Genomic DNA, 16,909 nt, shown 5'->3' on the forward strand with positions numbered 1-16,909 from the left:
AGTGCAGCACTCCCTCAGTACTGCCCCTTCGACAGTGCGGCGCTCCCTCAGTACTGCGCCTCCCCTCCGACAGTACAACGCTGCCTCAGTACTGCCCCTCCGACAGTGCAGCACTCCCTCAGTACTGCCCCTTCGACAGTGCGGCACTCCCTCAGTACTGCCCCTCCGACAGTGCGTGGCTCCCTCAGTACTGCCCCTCCCCTCCGACAGTGAGGAGCTGCCTCAGTACTGCCCCTCTGACAGTACAACGCTGCCTCAGTACTGCCCCTCCCCTCCGACAGTGAGGAGCTGCCTCAGTACTGCACTGGAGAGTCAGCTCAGATTTTTGTGCTCAAGTCCCTGTAGTGGGACTTGAACCCACAACCTTCTGACTCAGAGACAAGTGTGCTACCCACAACAGATTAAATATGGGATCTTGCTGCTCTGTGTGGGTCGATGGCTCAATGGATAAGCTCACTAGGGCATTGCGGTCAACCCCTGACCTGTTAAAGGATGTCCTCTCTGGTGTCAACCCCACCAGAGATGTCACTGGAAACTGTCCAGTGCCCCCATACTCTCTGCTAAGAACATTGCCCTTCAATCTCTGCCCCAGAGTTCTGGTTCTGTAACTGGCATGACATACGGCGTGGCCCTAGACAACGTGGACCATTTCCCATATCTCAGGAGTCTCTTATCACCAAAGGCAGACATTGATGCGGAGATTCAACATTACCTCCAGTGTGCCGTCTAAGGAAAAGAGTGTTTGAAGACCAGGCCCTCAAATCTACCACTAAGCTCATGGTCCACAGGGCTGTAGTAATACCCGCCCTCCTGTATGGCTCAGAGACATGGACCATGTACAGTAGACACCTCAAGTCGCTGGAGATATATCACCAACGATGTCTCCGCAAGATCCTGCAAATCCCCTGGGAGGACAGGCGCACCAACATCAGTGTCCTCGACCAGGCTAACATCCCCAGTATTGAAGCACTGACCACACTCGATCAGCTTCGCTGGGCAAGCCACATAGTTCGCATGCCAGACACGAGACTCCCTAAGCAAATGCTTTATGCGGAGCTCCTTCATGGTAAACGAGCCAAAGGAGGACAGCGGAAACGTTATAAGGACACCCTCAAAGCCTCCCTGGTAAAGTGTGACATCACCACTGACACCTGGGAGACCCTGGCCGCAGACCGCCCGAGGTGGAGAAAGTCCATCCGGGAGGGTGTTGAGTTCTTCGAGTCTCAACGCAAAGAGCATGAAGAGGCCAAGGGCAGGCAGCGGAAGGAGCGCGCGGCAAACCAGCCCCACCCACCCCTTCCCTCGATAAATGTCTGTCCCACCTGTAACAGGGTCTGTGGCTCTCGTATCGGACTGTTCATCCATCAAAGAACACACTTTGGGAGTGGAAGCAAGTCCTCCTCGATTCCGAGGCACTGCCTATGATTATCTTTCAGATAAACTCCATTAAAGGATGCCCTAGCCCGTTTTGACAGCAGGAACAAAATAAATAGGTTATGAAATGTATTTGCTTCATGGGTCCTTTGCTTAAGAATTCATGGCAACACATTGCTATGAAGAATTAGTTGGTTTATTAGCAACAGATTTAACAATCACACGACACATTACCGGTTCATCCGCCAGGCTCACAACCACTTGACTCATCGTGGATCCCCCGAACCCAACTGACTCGGGTTTTATTGAGTCTTGTGAACATCACCTGACTGGCTAAGCCACTCCCAACTCAACAGCTCTACAACTATTTTATTTGAACATTAATACAAGTGCCCATTTATTAAAGGAGCACTAAACCGACAAATAAACAAATTAAACTTTTGGCATTAAAATAAATCAAATTAAAACTTGGTTGCCGGGGGTGGTGATGCACTCCAGTCCCTTCGGCGCCCACCTCTCGCGGAAGGCCGCGAGCGTACCGATGGACACCGTGTGCTCCATCTCCAGGGACACCCTGGCTCGGATGTAACCGCAGAAGAGAGGCAGGCAGTCGGGCTGAATGACCCCCTCGACCACCCGCTGCTTGGGCCGGTTAATGGCCAACTTGGCCAGGTCCAGGAGCAGTCCTATGAGGAGGCCTTCCGACTGCCCGCTCCCCACTCTGCACAGGGTGCCCAAAGGTCAGGAGCGTGGGACTGAAGTTCACAGGATTGGGGGTAATATATTAGTATGGATAGGGGATTGACTAACTAACAGAAAACAGAGAGTCGGGATAAATGGTTCATTCTCGGATTAGCAATCAGTAACTAGTGGGGTGCCGCAGGGATCAGTGCTGGGACCCCAACTATTTACAATCTATATTAACGACTTGGAAGAAGGGACTGAGTGTAATGTAGCCAAGTTTGCTGACGGTACAAAGATGGGAGGAAAAGCAATGTGTGAGGAGAACACAAATAATCTGCAGGCATGCAGGTACAGCAGGTGGTTAAGAAAGCAAATGGCATGTTGACCTTCATAGCGAAGGGATTTGAGTACAGAGGCAGGGAGGTGTTGCTACAGTTGTACAGGGCCTTGGTGAGGCCACACCTGGAGTATTGTGTACAGTTTTGGTCTCCTAACTTGAGGAAGCACATTCTTGCTATTGAGGGAGTGCAGCGAAGGTTCACCAGACTGATTCCCGGGATGGTGGGACTGACCTATCAAGAAAGATTGGATCAACTGGGCTTGTATTCACTGGAGTTCAGAAGAATGAGAGGGGACCTCATAGAAACGTTTAAAATTCTGACGGGTTTAGACAGGTTAGATGCACGAAGAATGTTCCCAATGTTGGGGAAGTCCAGAACCAGGGGTCACAGTCTAAGGATAAGGGGTAAGCCATTTAGGACCGAGATGAGGAGAAACTTCTTCACCCAGAGAGTGGTGAACCTGTGGAATTCTCTACCACAGAAAGTAGTTGAGGCCAATTCACTAAATATATTCAAAAGGGAGTTAGATGAAGTCCTTACTACTCGGGGGATCAATGGGTATGGCGAGAAAGCAGGAAGGGGGTACTGAAGTTTTATGTTCAGCCATGAACTCATTGAATGGCGGTGCAGGCTAGAAGGGCTGAATGGCCTGCTCCTGCACCTATTTTCTATGTTTCTATGTTTCTAAAAGGACATAGACAGGCTAAGTGAGTGGGCAAGAATTTGGCAGATGGAGTATAATGTTGGAAAGTGTGAGGTCATGCACTTTGACAGAAAATATCAAAAAGCAGTTATTATTTAAATGGAGAAAGATTACAAAATGCATGAAACACACAAGGATAGTATGCAGGTACAGCAAGTGATCAGGAAGGCCAATGGAATCTTGGCCTTTATCGCAAAGGGGACGGAGTATAAAAGCAGGGAAGTCTTGCTACAGTTATACAGGGTATTGGTGAGGCCACACCTGGAATACTGTGTGCAGTTTTGGTTTCCATATTTACAAAAGGATATACTTGCTTTGGGGGCAGTTCAGAGAAGGTTCACTCGGTTGATTCCGGGGATGAGGGGGTTGACTTATGAGGAAAGGTTGAGGAGGTTGGGCCTCTACTCATTGGAATTCAGAAGAATGAGAGGTGATCTTATCGAAACATATAAGATTATGAGGGGGCTTGACAAGGTGGATGCAGAGAGGATGTTTCCACTGATGGGGGAGACTAGAACTAGAGGGCATAATCTTAGAATAAGGGGCCGTCCATTTAAAACTGAGTTGAGGAGAAATTTCTTGTCTCAGAGAGTTGTGGATCTGTGGAATTCACTGTCTCAAAGAGCTGTGGAAGCCGGGACATTGAATAAATTTAAGATAGAAATAGAGTTTCTTAAACGATAGGGGAATAAGGGGTTGTGGGGAGCGGGCAGGGAGTTGGTCCTGAGTCCATGATCGGATCAGCCATGATCGTATTAAATGGCGGAGCAGGCTCGAGGGGCCGTATGGCCTACTCCTGCTCCTAGTTTTTATGTTCTTATGTAACCAGAGTTTGAGGAACAGCCCCTTCAAATATTGGAACAGGGGCTGCAACCTCACACATTCAACAAAAACGTGGAACACGGACTCCTCCAGACCGCAGAAATTGCAGATGGCCTGGGAGCCCGTGAACCGACTTAAAAACTTATTGCACGGGACTGCTCCGTGCAACACCCTCCAGGCCAAGTCCCCAATGGATAAAGGGAGGATTCCCGTGTAGTGAGCCCTCCTCAACAGCTCTACAACTATTTTGTTGTAATACTTTAATCAAGTGCCCCCTGATTAAAGGGGGGGCACATTCCAAAAACTTTTCAATTGCCCCTTGTTTTTTGGGGGGGGGCACAGAAACACAAATTATACAAGTGCCCCCTGGCTAAAAGAGGTGGGCACTAAAACCAACAAACTTAAACAAATTAAACTTTTGACATGGTTCAAATTAAAATTTGGTTGCCGGGGGTCGTGATGCACTCCAGTCCCTCTGGCGCCCACCTCTCGCGGAAGGCCGCGAGCGTACTGGTGGACACCGCGTGCTCCATCTCCAGGGATACCCTGGCTCGGATGTACGCGCGGAAGAAAGGCAGGCAGTCGGGCTGAACGACCCCCTCGACCGCCCGCTGCCTGGACCAGCTGTTGGCCCCCTTGGCCGTGCCCAGGAGCAGTCCTACGAGGAGGCCCTCGGACCTACCCGCTCCCCTCCGCACAGGGTGCCCAAAGATCAGGAGTGTGGGACATGAAGTGCAACCAGAAATTGAGGAGCAGCCCCTTTAAATAGTTGAACAGGGGCTGCAACCTCGTACATTCCATAAAAACATGGAACACGGATTCCTCCAGACCGCAGAAACTGCAGGCAGCCTGTGAGCCCGTGAACCGGCTTAAAAGTTTGTTGCACGGGACTGCTCCGTGCACCACCTCCAGGCCAAGTCCCCGATAAATAGTGGGAGGTCTCCCGCATAGAGAGCACTCCTCAACAGCTCTACAACTCTTGTAGGGTAAACAAAATTAAACATTAAATCAAGTGCCCCCCGATCTGGGGGACACTCCAGACACTTTTAACTGCCCTCTTTTTTTTGTTGTTTTTTTTTGTTTTTTTGTGATTTTTTGGGGGGCATTAAAATCATATAATTTACAAGTGCCCCCTATAAAAGGGGAGGAGGACACTAAAACCCGGCAATTAAAACAAATTAAATTTTAAAACATAAAATCAAATTAAAACTTGGTTGCCGGGGGTGATGATGCACTCCAGTCCCTCCGGCGCCCACCTCTCGCGGAAGGCCGCGAGCGTACCGGTGGACACCGCGTGCTCCATCTCCAAGGACATCCTGGCTCGGATGTAAGCATGGAAGAGAGGCAGGCAGTCGGGCTGAACGACCCCCTCGACCGCCCGCTGCCTGGACCGGCTGATGGCACCCTTGGCCAGGCCCAGGAGCAGTCCTACGAGGAGGCCTTCCAACCTGCCCGCTCCCCTCCGCACAGGGTGCCCAAAGATCAGGAGTGTGGGACTGAGGAAATTGAGGAGCAGCCCCTTTAAATAATGAAACAGGGGCTGCAACCTCGCACACTCCATAAAAATATGGAACACGGACTCCTCCAGACCGCAGAAATTGCAGGCGGCCCGGAAGCCCGTGAACCGGCTTAAAAATTTATTGCACGGGACTGCTCCGTGCACCACCCTCCAGGCCAAGTCCCCGATAAATAGTGGGAGGACTCCCGCAGAGAGAGCACTCCTCAACAGCTCTACAAACCTGTGAGCATACTCGCAGGTGCACACATTACAAGTACATTAAAATAACAGAGTGCAGCAAGATCTGCACGCACATTCTGGAGAAATTGCTAGAGAAATAACGATGTACTCAGGGCGCCCCGCCATTATCAGTGCGTAAAAAGCCCAGCAATTGGTGGCGAGGAAGAGATAGGGCATGACTTGCTGGATGATTTGCGCCCTCCGCCGTTAGTCTCCTGTAAGCGGGAGCTGGCCCCTCAACATCCCCCGTGAGAGGCAAGACATTGCTGGTGTTGCCGTGTGAATACAAATTAAACTTGCCACAGGACTGGTATTTCACGCGTAAGGACCCAGTTAGTGGTGCCGATGTGAAAATGTGGAGTCTCACTCCTGCAGGTAGTAAATTGTTCCTGGGAGTTTTTACATTTTACATTTTTTTTCTTTCTTTTCCTTTCTGTCTCTTTCCCACTCTCTCTCTCTCTCTCTCTCTCTTTCTTACTTTCCCTCTCTTACTTTCCCTCCCTTTGTTCCTCTTTCTTTATTTAATCCACAGTGTCAGCCAGTGGCTCAGTGGGTAGCACCCTCAGAAAGTTGGGGTTCAAGTCCCACCCCAGGGAAAGGTTGAGTAGGTTGGGCCTCTACTCATTGGGATTCAGAAGAATGAGAGGTGATCTTATCGAAATGGATAAGATTATGAGGGGGACTTGACAAGATGGATGCAGAGAGGATGTTTCCACTGATGGGGGAGACTAGAACTAGGGGGCATAGTCTTAGAATAAGGGGCTGCCCATTTAAAACTGAGATGAGGAGGAATTTCTTCTCTCTGAGGGTTGTAAATCTGTGGAATTCGCTGCCTCAGAGAGCTGTGGGAGCTGGGACATTGAATAAATTTAAGACAGAGATAGACAGTTTCTTAACCGATAAGGGAATAAGGGGACGGGCAGGGAAGTGGACCTGAGTCCATGATCGGATCAGCTATGATCGTATTAAATGGCAGATCAGGCTCGAGGGGCCGTATGGCCCACTCCTGCTCCTATTTCTTATGTTCTTATGTTCCAGGGGACTTGAGCACATAAATCTAGACTGACACTCCCAGTGCTGAGTGAGCGCCGCACTGTCGGAGGGGCTGTACTGAGGGAGTGCCGCACTGTCGGAGGGGCAGCACTGAGGGAGTGCTGCACTGTCGGAGGGGCAGTACTGAGTGAGCGCCGCACTGGAGGAGGGGCAGTACTGAGTGAGCGCCGCACTGGAGGAGGGGCAGCACTGAGGGAGTGCCGCACTGTCGGAGGGGCAGTACTGAGGGAGCGCCGCACTGTCGGAGGGACAGTACTGAGGGAGCGCCGCACTGTCGGAGGGGCAGCACTGAGTGAGCGCCGCACTGTCGGAGGGGCAGCACTGAGGGAGTGCCGCACTGTCGGAGGGGCAGTACTGAGGGAGTGCCGCACTGTCGGAGGGGCAGTACTGAGGGAGCGCCGCACTGTCGGAGGGACAGTACTGAGGGAGTGCCACACTGTTTGAGGTGCCGTCTTTCGGATAAGACGTTAAACTGAGGTCCCGTCTGATCTCGAGGGTGGATGTAAAAGATCCCAGGGCACTATTTCGATGAAGAGCAGGGGAGTTATCCCTGGTGTCCTGGGGCCAATATTTATCCCTCAATCAACATAACAAAAACAGATTATCAGGTCATTATCACATTGCTGTGTTTGGGAGCTTGCTGTGTGCAAATTGGCTGCTGCGTTTCCCACATTACAACAGTGACTACACTCCAAAAAGTACTTCATTGGCTGTAAAGCACTTTGAGACGTCCGGTGCTCGTGATAGGCGCTATATAAATGCAATTCTTTCTTTCTAATTTGAGTCCACTTCACCTTCCGTCTCTGTCATTCACTGTTTCTTTCTCTACCCTTAGATTTCAGTGTTTAAGGAGATCCCCCTTACTCTGTTATCGATTCACATTTCCAGCAATTTGCAGCGCAAAAGTGATAGCATTTGAAAGGCGAGGAACAAAATCGATTTGCGACTGTTAATAGCGCAAACCCGTCATTTTAAAACTCATTGTGTGCTCCAGCCTACCTTGTGGCACTTTCCCCGATTAGTATTTACGTGGCAGTTCCCCTGGGAGGACAGATGCACCAACGTTAGCGTCCTCGACCAGGGCAACATCCCCAGCATCGAAGCACTGACCACACTCGATCAGCTCCGCTGGGCAGGGCCACATTGTCCACATGCCAGACACGAGACTCCCAAAGCAAGCGCTCTACTCGGAACTCCTTCACGGCAAATGAGCCAAAGGTGGGCAGAGGAAACGTTACAGGGACACCCTCAAAGCCTCCCTGATAAAGTGCAACATCCCCACCGACACCTGGGAGTCCCTGGGCCAAAGACCGCCCTAAGTGGAGGAAGTGCATCCGGGAGGGCGCTGAGCACCTCGAGTCTCGTCGCCGAGAGCGTGCAGAAAGCAAGCGCAGGCAGCGGAAGGAGCGTGCGGCAAACCAGTCCCACCCTCCCCTTCCCTCAACCACTGTCTGTCCCACCTGTGACAGGGACTGTGGCTCCCGTATTGGGCTGTTCAGCCACCTGAGAACTCACAGTGGAGGCAAGTCTTCCTCGATTCCGAGGGACTGCCTACGATGATGAGGATGGGGTCGCACAAACTCACACCCTCACTCAGCCGTGCCTGCTCCTCTCATTCCGCGAACAGACTACACGTAAGACCCACCTATTCGTGACTTGCCTGGCTCCAGCTTCACCCCCAAGACAGCTCCAGTCCCTGGACTGCTTGAATCCCCTAGCTCTCCAAATCAAGAAGATTGCCAAGTACACAGCCCCGCTCCTGCACAGGCAAATCGCCGCAACAAAAAGGCATAAAGGCACAAACCACTGTGGAGTACCGACCTGCTGCTTGCTGCGATCTTTCCAGTCGATGTACCTGGGGTGTCGGTGTTTATAACGTCTCCAAATCCCCCGCCTTTCTTCCTCTCATTACTTCGGAAACTGACACACAAACAGCGGGGGTGTCGGCAAGATTTTTTTTGTGCAACATTTAATTACTTTTCTTCTTGGCGACCACAAGTAAACTCGTCAGCATTAAATGTCTCCCCTGTCTGTGAAGCTGTAGCGTTGCTCAATGTAATCGCAGTGCAAGTCTAGAATCCCTTTATGTATATTCGGTGCTTTCTCCGCCCTGTCTATTGAGCCCCACAACAGGAGTCAGTAGAGGGAGGGGAGGGAGGTGATGTCATATTTGTAACCTTCACATAACTGTAACCTCCATGTAACAACACTGTACACTGTATACACCTGAGTAATGCACACCTTGACCACAGGGGGTGAACTTGTGGGAGACACTCCTCACCTGGTCATCCAGGTATATAAAGGGAGGTCCCACGCAGGGTCATCACTCCCTGGGTCCCGTGAATAAAGATACAGGTCACAGAGTGACCTTTACTGCAGAATGTGCCTCGTGTTGATTTGCTGTAGTGTGTAAGGACACAACATTTGGCGACGAGAAACGGGAATCAACGACTCAAGAGAATGGCCACCGGTAGCACAGAGGAACGGTACTGTGTGGGTGAGGACTGGGACGATTTCATTGAGAGGCTCCTGTCACGAAGGACTGGCTGGGAGCGGCAGCGCATGACAAGCGAAGGGCGCATCTACTGACCAGCTGTGGACCTAAGACGTATGCGCTGATGAAAGACCTGCTCGCACCCGAGAAGCCGGCGGACAAGACCTTCGAGGAGCTCAGCAAACTGATCGGTGAGCACCTCAAACCGGTGAGTAGTATACACATGGCCCGACACCGATTCTATACGCACCGACGTCTGGAAGGACAAAGCATACCGGACTTTGTTGCGGACCTTCGGCGCTTGGCCAGCCTCTGTAAGTTCACAGATGTCTGCAGGGGAGAGATGTTACAGGATTTCTTCATTGAGGGCATTGGTCATGCCGGGATTTTTAGGAAGCTAATTGAGACCAAGGACTTGACCTTGGAAGCAGCGGCATTAATGGCTCAAACCTTCATGGCGGGGGAGGAGGAAACCAAGATCATAAAAGCGCGCAACTCTGCTCCCAAGTGGCGGTGGAGCAGGGAGTTAACATTGTAAACGCGACTCAGAACCCTGCAGGCAGGCAAGGCAATTCAACACCAACCAGGCAGTAACAGACTCTAGGGTGGGTCCTCAACAGAGACAATGGCAGGTTGAACGGACATTTACACCATCACAAGGGACAATACGTCCCGGGATGGGGCCATTGACACCCACTAACAGAGTGCTCAAGAGTAATCAAAGAGACAATCAGAGAGGAATGCCTGGTAATAGCTCTTTTGTTCACAACAATCTCAGCTCATGCTGGAGGTGCGGGGGCAGACATGCTGCGAAGACCTGCCGGTTTCAACAATTTATCTGCAGATATTGTAACTTGAGTGGACATTTAGCTAGGATGTGCAGGAAGCCTGCAACGAGGCTGGTTTACAAAGCGGATGAACCACAAGAGGGGTCTGCAAGTCAGGGGTATGCTTGGGACACAGCAATGGACGCTGAAGTTCAGCGGGTTCAGGTAGCAAACATCCACAGCCATACACAAAAACGCCACCTATGATGATGAGAGTACTGTTAAATGGCATCCTGGTACACATGGAGCTGGACACAGGAGCCAGCCAGTCATTTATGAGTGTCCAACAATTCGAGAAACTGTGGCCACTCAGAGCTAGCAGACCCAAACTAGAACGCATTGACATGCAATTACGGACGTACATCAAAGAGATCATCCCAGTGCTAGGCAGTGCAATGTTGATGGTCACACATAATGGATCTCAGAACCGGCTACCACTCTGGATTGTCCAGGGAAATGGTCCCGCGCTTTTGGGGAGGAGCTGGCTAGCCGAGATGACCTGGAAATGGGGGATGTGCACGCCATTTCATCTGTGAAGCGAAGTTCATGCTCACAGGTCCTACAAAAGTTCGAGTCATTATTTCAACCTGGCGTCGGGAATTTCAAAGGCACCAAAGTAAGGATACGCATCACCCCGGACACCACACCAGTGCACCACAAAGCCAGAGCTGTGCCGTATGTGATGCGGGAGAAAATTGAAAGTGAATTGGACAGGTTGCTAAGAGAGGGCATAATTTCGCCCGTTGAATTCAGCGACTGGGTGAGCCCCATCGTCCCTGTCCCAAAAACGGATGGATCTGTCAGGATCTGTGGCGACTACAAGGCCACCATCAACTGAGTGTCCCTTCAGGACCAATACCCGCTTCCGAGAGCAGAGGATCTTTTTGCCACGCTGGCAGGTGGCAAGCTGTTCACCAAGTTGGACCTCACTTCGGCCTACATGACCCAGGAACTGGCTGAAGAATCCAAGCTACTGACCACCATCACCACGCACAAGGGGCTGTTTGTCTACAACAGGTATTCGATCAGCAGCCGCTATCTTTCAGAGGAACATGGAAAGCCTGCTCAAATCCATCCCCGGAACAATCGTATTTCAGGACGAGACACTGAGGAACACCTCCACAACCTGGAGGAGGTGCTACGCCGACTGGACCGGGTAGGCCTGTGATTAAAGAAGTCCAAGTGTGTGTTTTTGGCCCCAGAGGTCGAGTTTTTGGGCAGGAGGGTTGCCGTAGACGGGATCTGGCCCACCGAATCCAAGACGGAGGCGATCCGTCACGCGCCCAGGCCCGGCAACACACCGGAGTTGTGTTCATTTCTGGGACTAATGAACTATTTCGGGAACTTTCTGATGAACTTAAGTACATTGTTGGAGCTGCTACACGTGCTCCTGCATGGGGGGACTATCAGGAACGGGCTTTCAATCGGGCGCGGAACCTGCTTTGTTCTAATAAGTTATTGACCCTGTACGACCGCTGTAAGAAATTGGTCTTGACATGCGATGCATCATCCTATGGGGTTGGGTGCGTGTTGCAGTAGAGTAATGATGAGGGCCAACTCCAACCTGTGGCTTATGCCTCCAGATCGCTCTCCCAAGCAGAAAGGGGCTATGGGATGGTTGAAAGGAAAAAGATGCACCAGTACCTTTTTGGCAGAAGGTTCGAGTTAGAAACGGACCACAAGCCGTTAACATCCCTGTTGTCCGACAGCAAAGCTGTCAATGCCAACGCGTCAGCTCGCATACAGCGATGGGCTCTCATGCTGGCTGCGTATGACTACACCATACGGCACCGGCCAGGCACCGAAAATTGCGCTGACGCGCTCAGCAGGCTTCCACTGGCCACCACCGAGGGGGCAGCGGAGCAAAGCGCTGAGATGGTCATGGCCGTTGATGTCTTTGACAGCGCAGGCTCCCCAATCACAGCCCGCCAGATCAAAATCTGGACCAACAGAGATCCCCTCCTATCTTTGATTAAGAAATGTGTCCTGATTGCGGATTGGGCGCCCGCACACGGAGCATGCCCTGAAGAGGTCAGACCGTTTCACAGACGGATAGATGAACTCTCCATTCAAGCCGACTGCCTACTATGGGGCAGTCGGGTAGTCATGCCCCAGAGGGAACTCCACAGTGAGCACCCAGGCATCGTGCTCATGAAGGCCATTGCCCGGTCACATGAATAGTGGCCGGGAATTGATGCAGACCTAGAACATTGTGTTCGCAGGTGCACGACGTGTGCCTAGCTGGGCAATGCCCCCAGGGAGGCCCCACTCAGCCCGTGACCCTGGCCCACAAGGCCATGGTCACGTATTCACGTAGACTACGCGGGCCCGTTCATGGGGAAAATGTTCCTCATTGTTGTTGATGCGTACTCGAAATGGATCGAGTGCATCATATTGAATTCGTGCACGACATCCACCACAGTGGAGAGTCTGCGTGCGGTCTTTGCGACCCACGGTTTGCCGGACATCCTGGTTAGCGACAACGGCCCGTGTTTCATGAGCTATGAATTCCGGCATCAAGCATGTCAGGTCGGCACCGTTCAAGCCGGCTTCCAATGGCCAGGCGCAACGTGCGGTCCAAATCATAAAACAGGGCATGCTCCAGATTCAAGGACCCTCCCTTCAATACCGTCTATCACGCCGCCTGCTGGCCTACAGGTCCCGACCGCAATCGCTCACGGGAGTCCCGCCAGCGGAACTACTCATGAAACGTACACTTAAACCTCGGCTGTCCCTCATTCATCCAGTCCTGTCAGACATTGTTGAGGGCAAGCGCCAGTCCCAAAATGAGCGCCACGTCCGTAACTCAAAGGGGAGATGGATAGAAATCGATGACCCTGTATTTGTTCTTAATCACGCTGTGGGGCCCAAGTGGCTTGAGGGTACTGTAATTGGCGAAGAGGGGAATAGGGTCATAGTGGTCAGACTCAACAATGGGCAGATATGCTGCAAGCATCTGGACCAAGTAAAAAAAAGGTTCAGCATGGACAATGAGGAACCTGAGGAAAATCATGAGATGTTGCCCACACCACTGCCAGTGAACGAGCAACAAGAACCGTCAGCAGCATGCACAGTCCCTGCGGCCAGCCCGGACAGGCCGGAATCACCACAGGTGACAGAGACACATGCCAAGGCTCAACAACCAGAGCCCCAACTGCAGCGCTCCACGAGAGAGTGGCGACCATCTGAAAGACTCAATCTTTGACCCAAAGACGTTGGGGGGAGGTGATGTCATGTTTGTAACCTTCACGTAACTGTAACCTTCATGTAACAACACTGTACACTGTATACATCTGAGTAATGCACACCTTGACCACAGGGGGTGAACTTGTGGGAGACACTCCTCACCTGGTCAGCCAGGTATATAAAGGACGGTCCCACGCAGGGTCATCACTTCTGGGTCCGGTGAATAAAGGTTCAGGTCACAGAGTGACCTTGTCTGCAGTATGTGCCTCGTGTTGATTTGCTGTTGTGTGTAAGGACACAACAGGAGGGAGTCACAGTAACGAATAAGAGCCCTGCATTTATATAGCACCTTTCACAGCCCCAGGACGTCCCAAGGTACTTCACAGCCAATGCAGTACTTTTTGAAGTGTGGTCACCGTGGGAGACACGGCCAGTTTGCGCACAGCAAGCTCCCACAAGCAGCAGTGTGAGAACGACCAGATATTGGACAGGAGCATCGGATGGGCCGCCCTGGTAAAGCGGAGGAGCGATGAGGGATCGTGGCTGAGATTTTATGGGTGATCGTGGCGGAGATGCGGCGAATGTTTGGTTTGGAGATGTGTTGGGAGATCGTGGCGGAGGAACGGCAAGAGAGCATGGCTATTATGTTCCTAACACAGGTGAGACTGCACGCAGGGAGGTTAAAGTAACAGTGACCTCAGTCTTTAATAAGACACTCCAGAGTGAGGAACAGGCCTTAGGGGCCGGCTTATATACAGTGCTCCCAAGGGATGCTGGGATCCCTTTGGACTTCAGGGGATGCGCTCCCTGGTGGCGGAACATGGGAGTGCATGCTTTACAGATACACAACATCACTCCTCCCCCAAAGTCAAAGTGAAAACTATTTACAAGGCGGTCGGGAGCCTTTCTTTCCCTGGTGTGTTGGCTGTGCCCTCACTGGGCTGGCGTGTTGTTGGCCCTGCAGAGCTGCTGGGTGAGCCTGGCCTTGCTGGGCTGTTGGGTGTGATGGGTTCGATTTCCTGGTCCGGGATGGTGTCATTGATCCTTTGGGTGTGTGTTGTGGGCTCAAAAAAGGTGGTGTCTGCTGTGGGTTGTTCAGGGCAGTCTGTGAACCGCAGCCTCGTTTGGTCCAGGTGCTTTCTGCAAATTTGTCCATTGTCTAGTTTGACAACAAACACCCTATTCCCTTCTTTAGCTATCACCGTGCCCGCGATCCACTTGGGACCATGTCCATAGTTTAGCACATACACAGGATCATTCAGATCAATTTCCCGTAACACAGTGATGCGACCATCGTTTACATTTTGTTGCTGCCGTCTGCTCTCTATCTGATCATGCAGGTTGGGGTGAACCAGCGAGCGTCTGGTTTTAAGTGTCCTTTTCATGAGTAGCTCAGCTGGGGGCACCCTTGTGAGCGAGTGGGGTCTCGTGCGGTAGCTGAGCAGTACTTGGGACAGGCGGGTTTGGAGTGAGTTTTCTGTGACTTGTTTAAGGCACTGTTTGATTGTTTGTACTGCCCGCTCTGCCTGCCCTTTGGAGGCTGGTTTAAACGGGGCTGAGGTGACATGTTTGATCCCATTGCGGTTCATGAATTCTTTAAATTTGGCACTGGTGAAACATGGCCCGTTGTCATTGACCAGTATGTCAGGCAGGCCGTGGGTGGCAAACATGGCCCTCAGGCTTTCAATGGTGGCGGTGGCGGTGCTTCCCGACATTATTTCACATTCAATCCATTTTGAAAAAGCATCCACTACCACCAGGAACATTTTATCGAGAAACGGGCCCGCATAGTCGACATGGATCCTCGACCATGGTCTGGAGGGCCAGGACCACAAACTTAGTGGTGCCTCTCTGGGCATGTTGCTCAACTGAGCACACACACTGCATTGCCGTACACAGGACTCTAAGTCAGAGTCGATACCCGGCCACCACACGTGGGATCTGACTTTTGCTCTCATCATTACTATACCCGGGTGTGTGCTGTGGAGATCCGAGATGAACGTCTCCCTGCCCTTTTTTGGTAGCACTACGCGGTTACCCCACAACAGTCAGCTCGTCCTTTCGTCGCTGGAACGGCTTGATTAGCTCTTGCATTTCAACGGGGATGCTGGCCCAGCTCCCATGCAGTACACAGTTTTTACTCGGGACAGCAGAGGATCTTGGCTGGTCCAAGTCCTAATCTGACGGGCTGTGACAGGGGATTTATCATTTTCAAACGCTTCCATGACCATCAACAAGTCTGCGGAATGCGCCACGATCAACAAGTTTGCAGGCTGCGCCATTTCCACCCCCGTGGTGGGCAATGGTAGCCGACTGAGAGCATCCGCACAGTTCTCGGTGCCTGGCCTGTGGCGGATGGTATAGTTATACGCTGATAGCGCGAGTGCCCACCTTTGTATGTGGGCTGAGGCATTAGTATTTACCCCTTGTTTTCAGCGAACAGGGATGTGAGGGGCTTGTGATCGGTTTCCAGCTCAAATTTGAGGCCAAACAGGTACTGATGCATTTTCTTTATCCCGAACACAAACGCTAATGTTTCTTTCTCAATCAGGATGTCGGCCCTCTTGCCCTTCGAGACAAGCTCTTGGAAGCATAGGCGACAGGTTGCAACTTCCCCACAACGTTAGCTTGTTGTAATACACACCCGACTCCGTACGACGACGCATCACATGCTCGCACAAGTCTTTTACACGGGTTATACAATACAAGCAGCTTGTTGGAGCATAAAATGTTTCTGGTTTTCTCAAAAGCAATTACTTGGATTTTTTCCCCATACCCAGTTCTCACCTTTACTCAATAACACATGTTGGGACTTTACAAGGGTGCTTAACCCCGGTAGGAAGTTACCAAAATAGTTGAGGAGTCCCAGGAATGACCGCAGCTCCGTGATGTTCTGTGGCCTGGGCGCGTTCCTGATACCCTCTGTATTGGCGTCTGTGGGCCGAATGCCATCCGCCGCGATCTTTCTCCCCAAAAACTCCACGTCTGTTGCCATGAAGACACATTTCGACCTCTTCAGCCGCAGTCCTACGCAATCCAGTCGCTGGAGGACCTCTTCCAGGTGTAGGTGCTCGGCGGTATCCTGACCCGTGACCAATATGTCGTCCTGAAAGACAACTGTGCGTGGTAGGCTCTCCATGTTTCTCTGGAAGATCGCTGCAGCTGACTGAATTCCAAACGGGCATCTGTTGTAGATGAACAGTCCCTTGTGCGTGTTGATGCAGGTGAGGCCCTTCGAAGACTCCTCCAGCTCTTACATCATGTAGGTTGAAGTCAGGTCGAGCTTGGTGAACGTCTTGCCTCCTGCAGGCGTCGCAAATAGGTCGTCTGCCTTAGGTAGCGGGTATTGGTCCTGCAGCAAGAAACGATTGATAGTTACTTTATAATCGCCGCAAATCCTGACGTGCCATCACTTTTGAGTACTGGAACAATCGGGCTGGCCCACTCGCTGAATTCCACTGGGGAGATGATGCCCTCGCATTGCAACCTGTCCAGCTCGATTTCCACTCTCTCCCTCATCATGTGAGGTACCGCTCGCGCCTTGTGGTGAATGGGTCGTGGTTCTGGGACCAAGTGGATCCGCACCTTTGCCCCTGAAAAGTTTCCAATGCCTGGCTCAAAAAGGGAATGTGATAGCATTCGGATGTCATCCCAGTTCCAGCGGATTTTGCCCAGCCAGCTCCTTCC

The sequence above is a fragment of the Pristiophorus japonicus genome, chromosome 19 (assembly GCF_044704955.1).
Source record: "Pristiophorus japonicus isolate sPriJap1 chromosome 19, sPriJap1.hap1, whole genome shotgun sequence".
Taxonomy (NCBI): Eukaryota; Metazoa; Chordata; class Chondrichthyes; family Pristiophoridae; genus Pristiophorus; species Pristiophorus japonicus.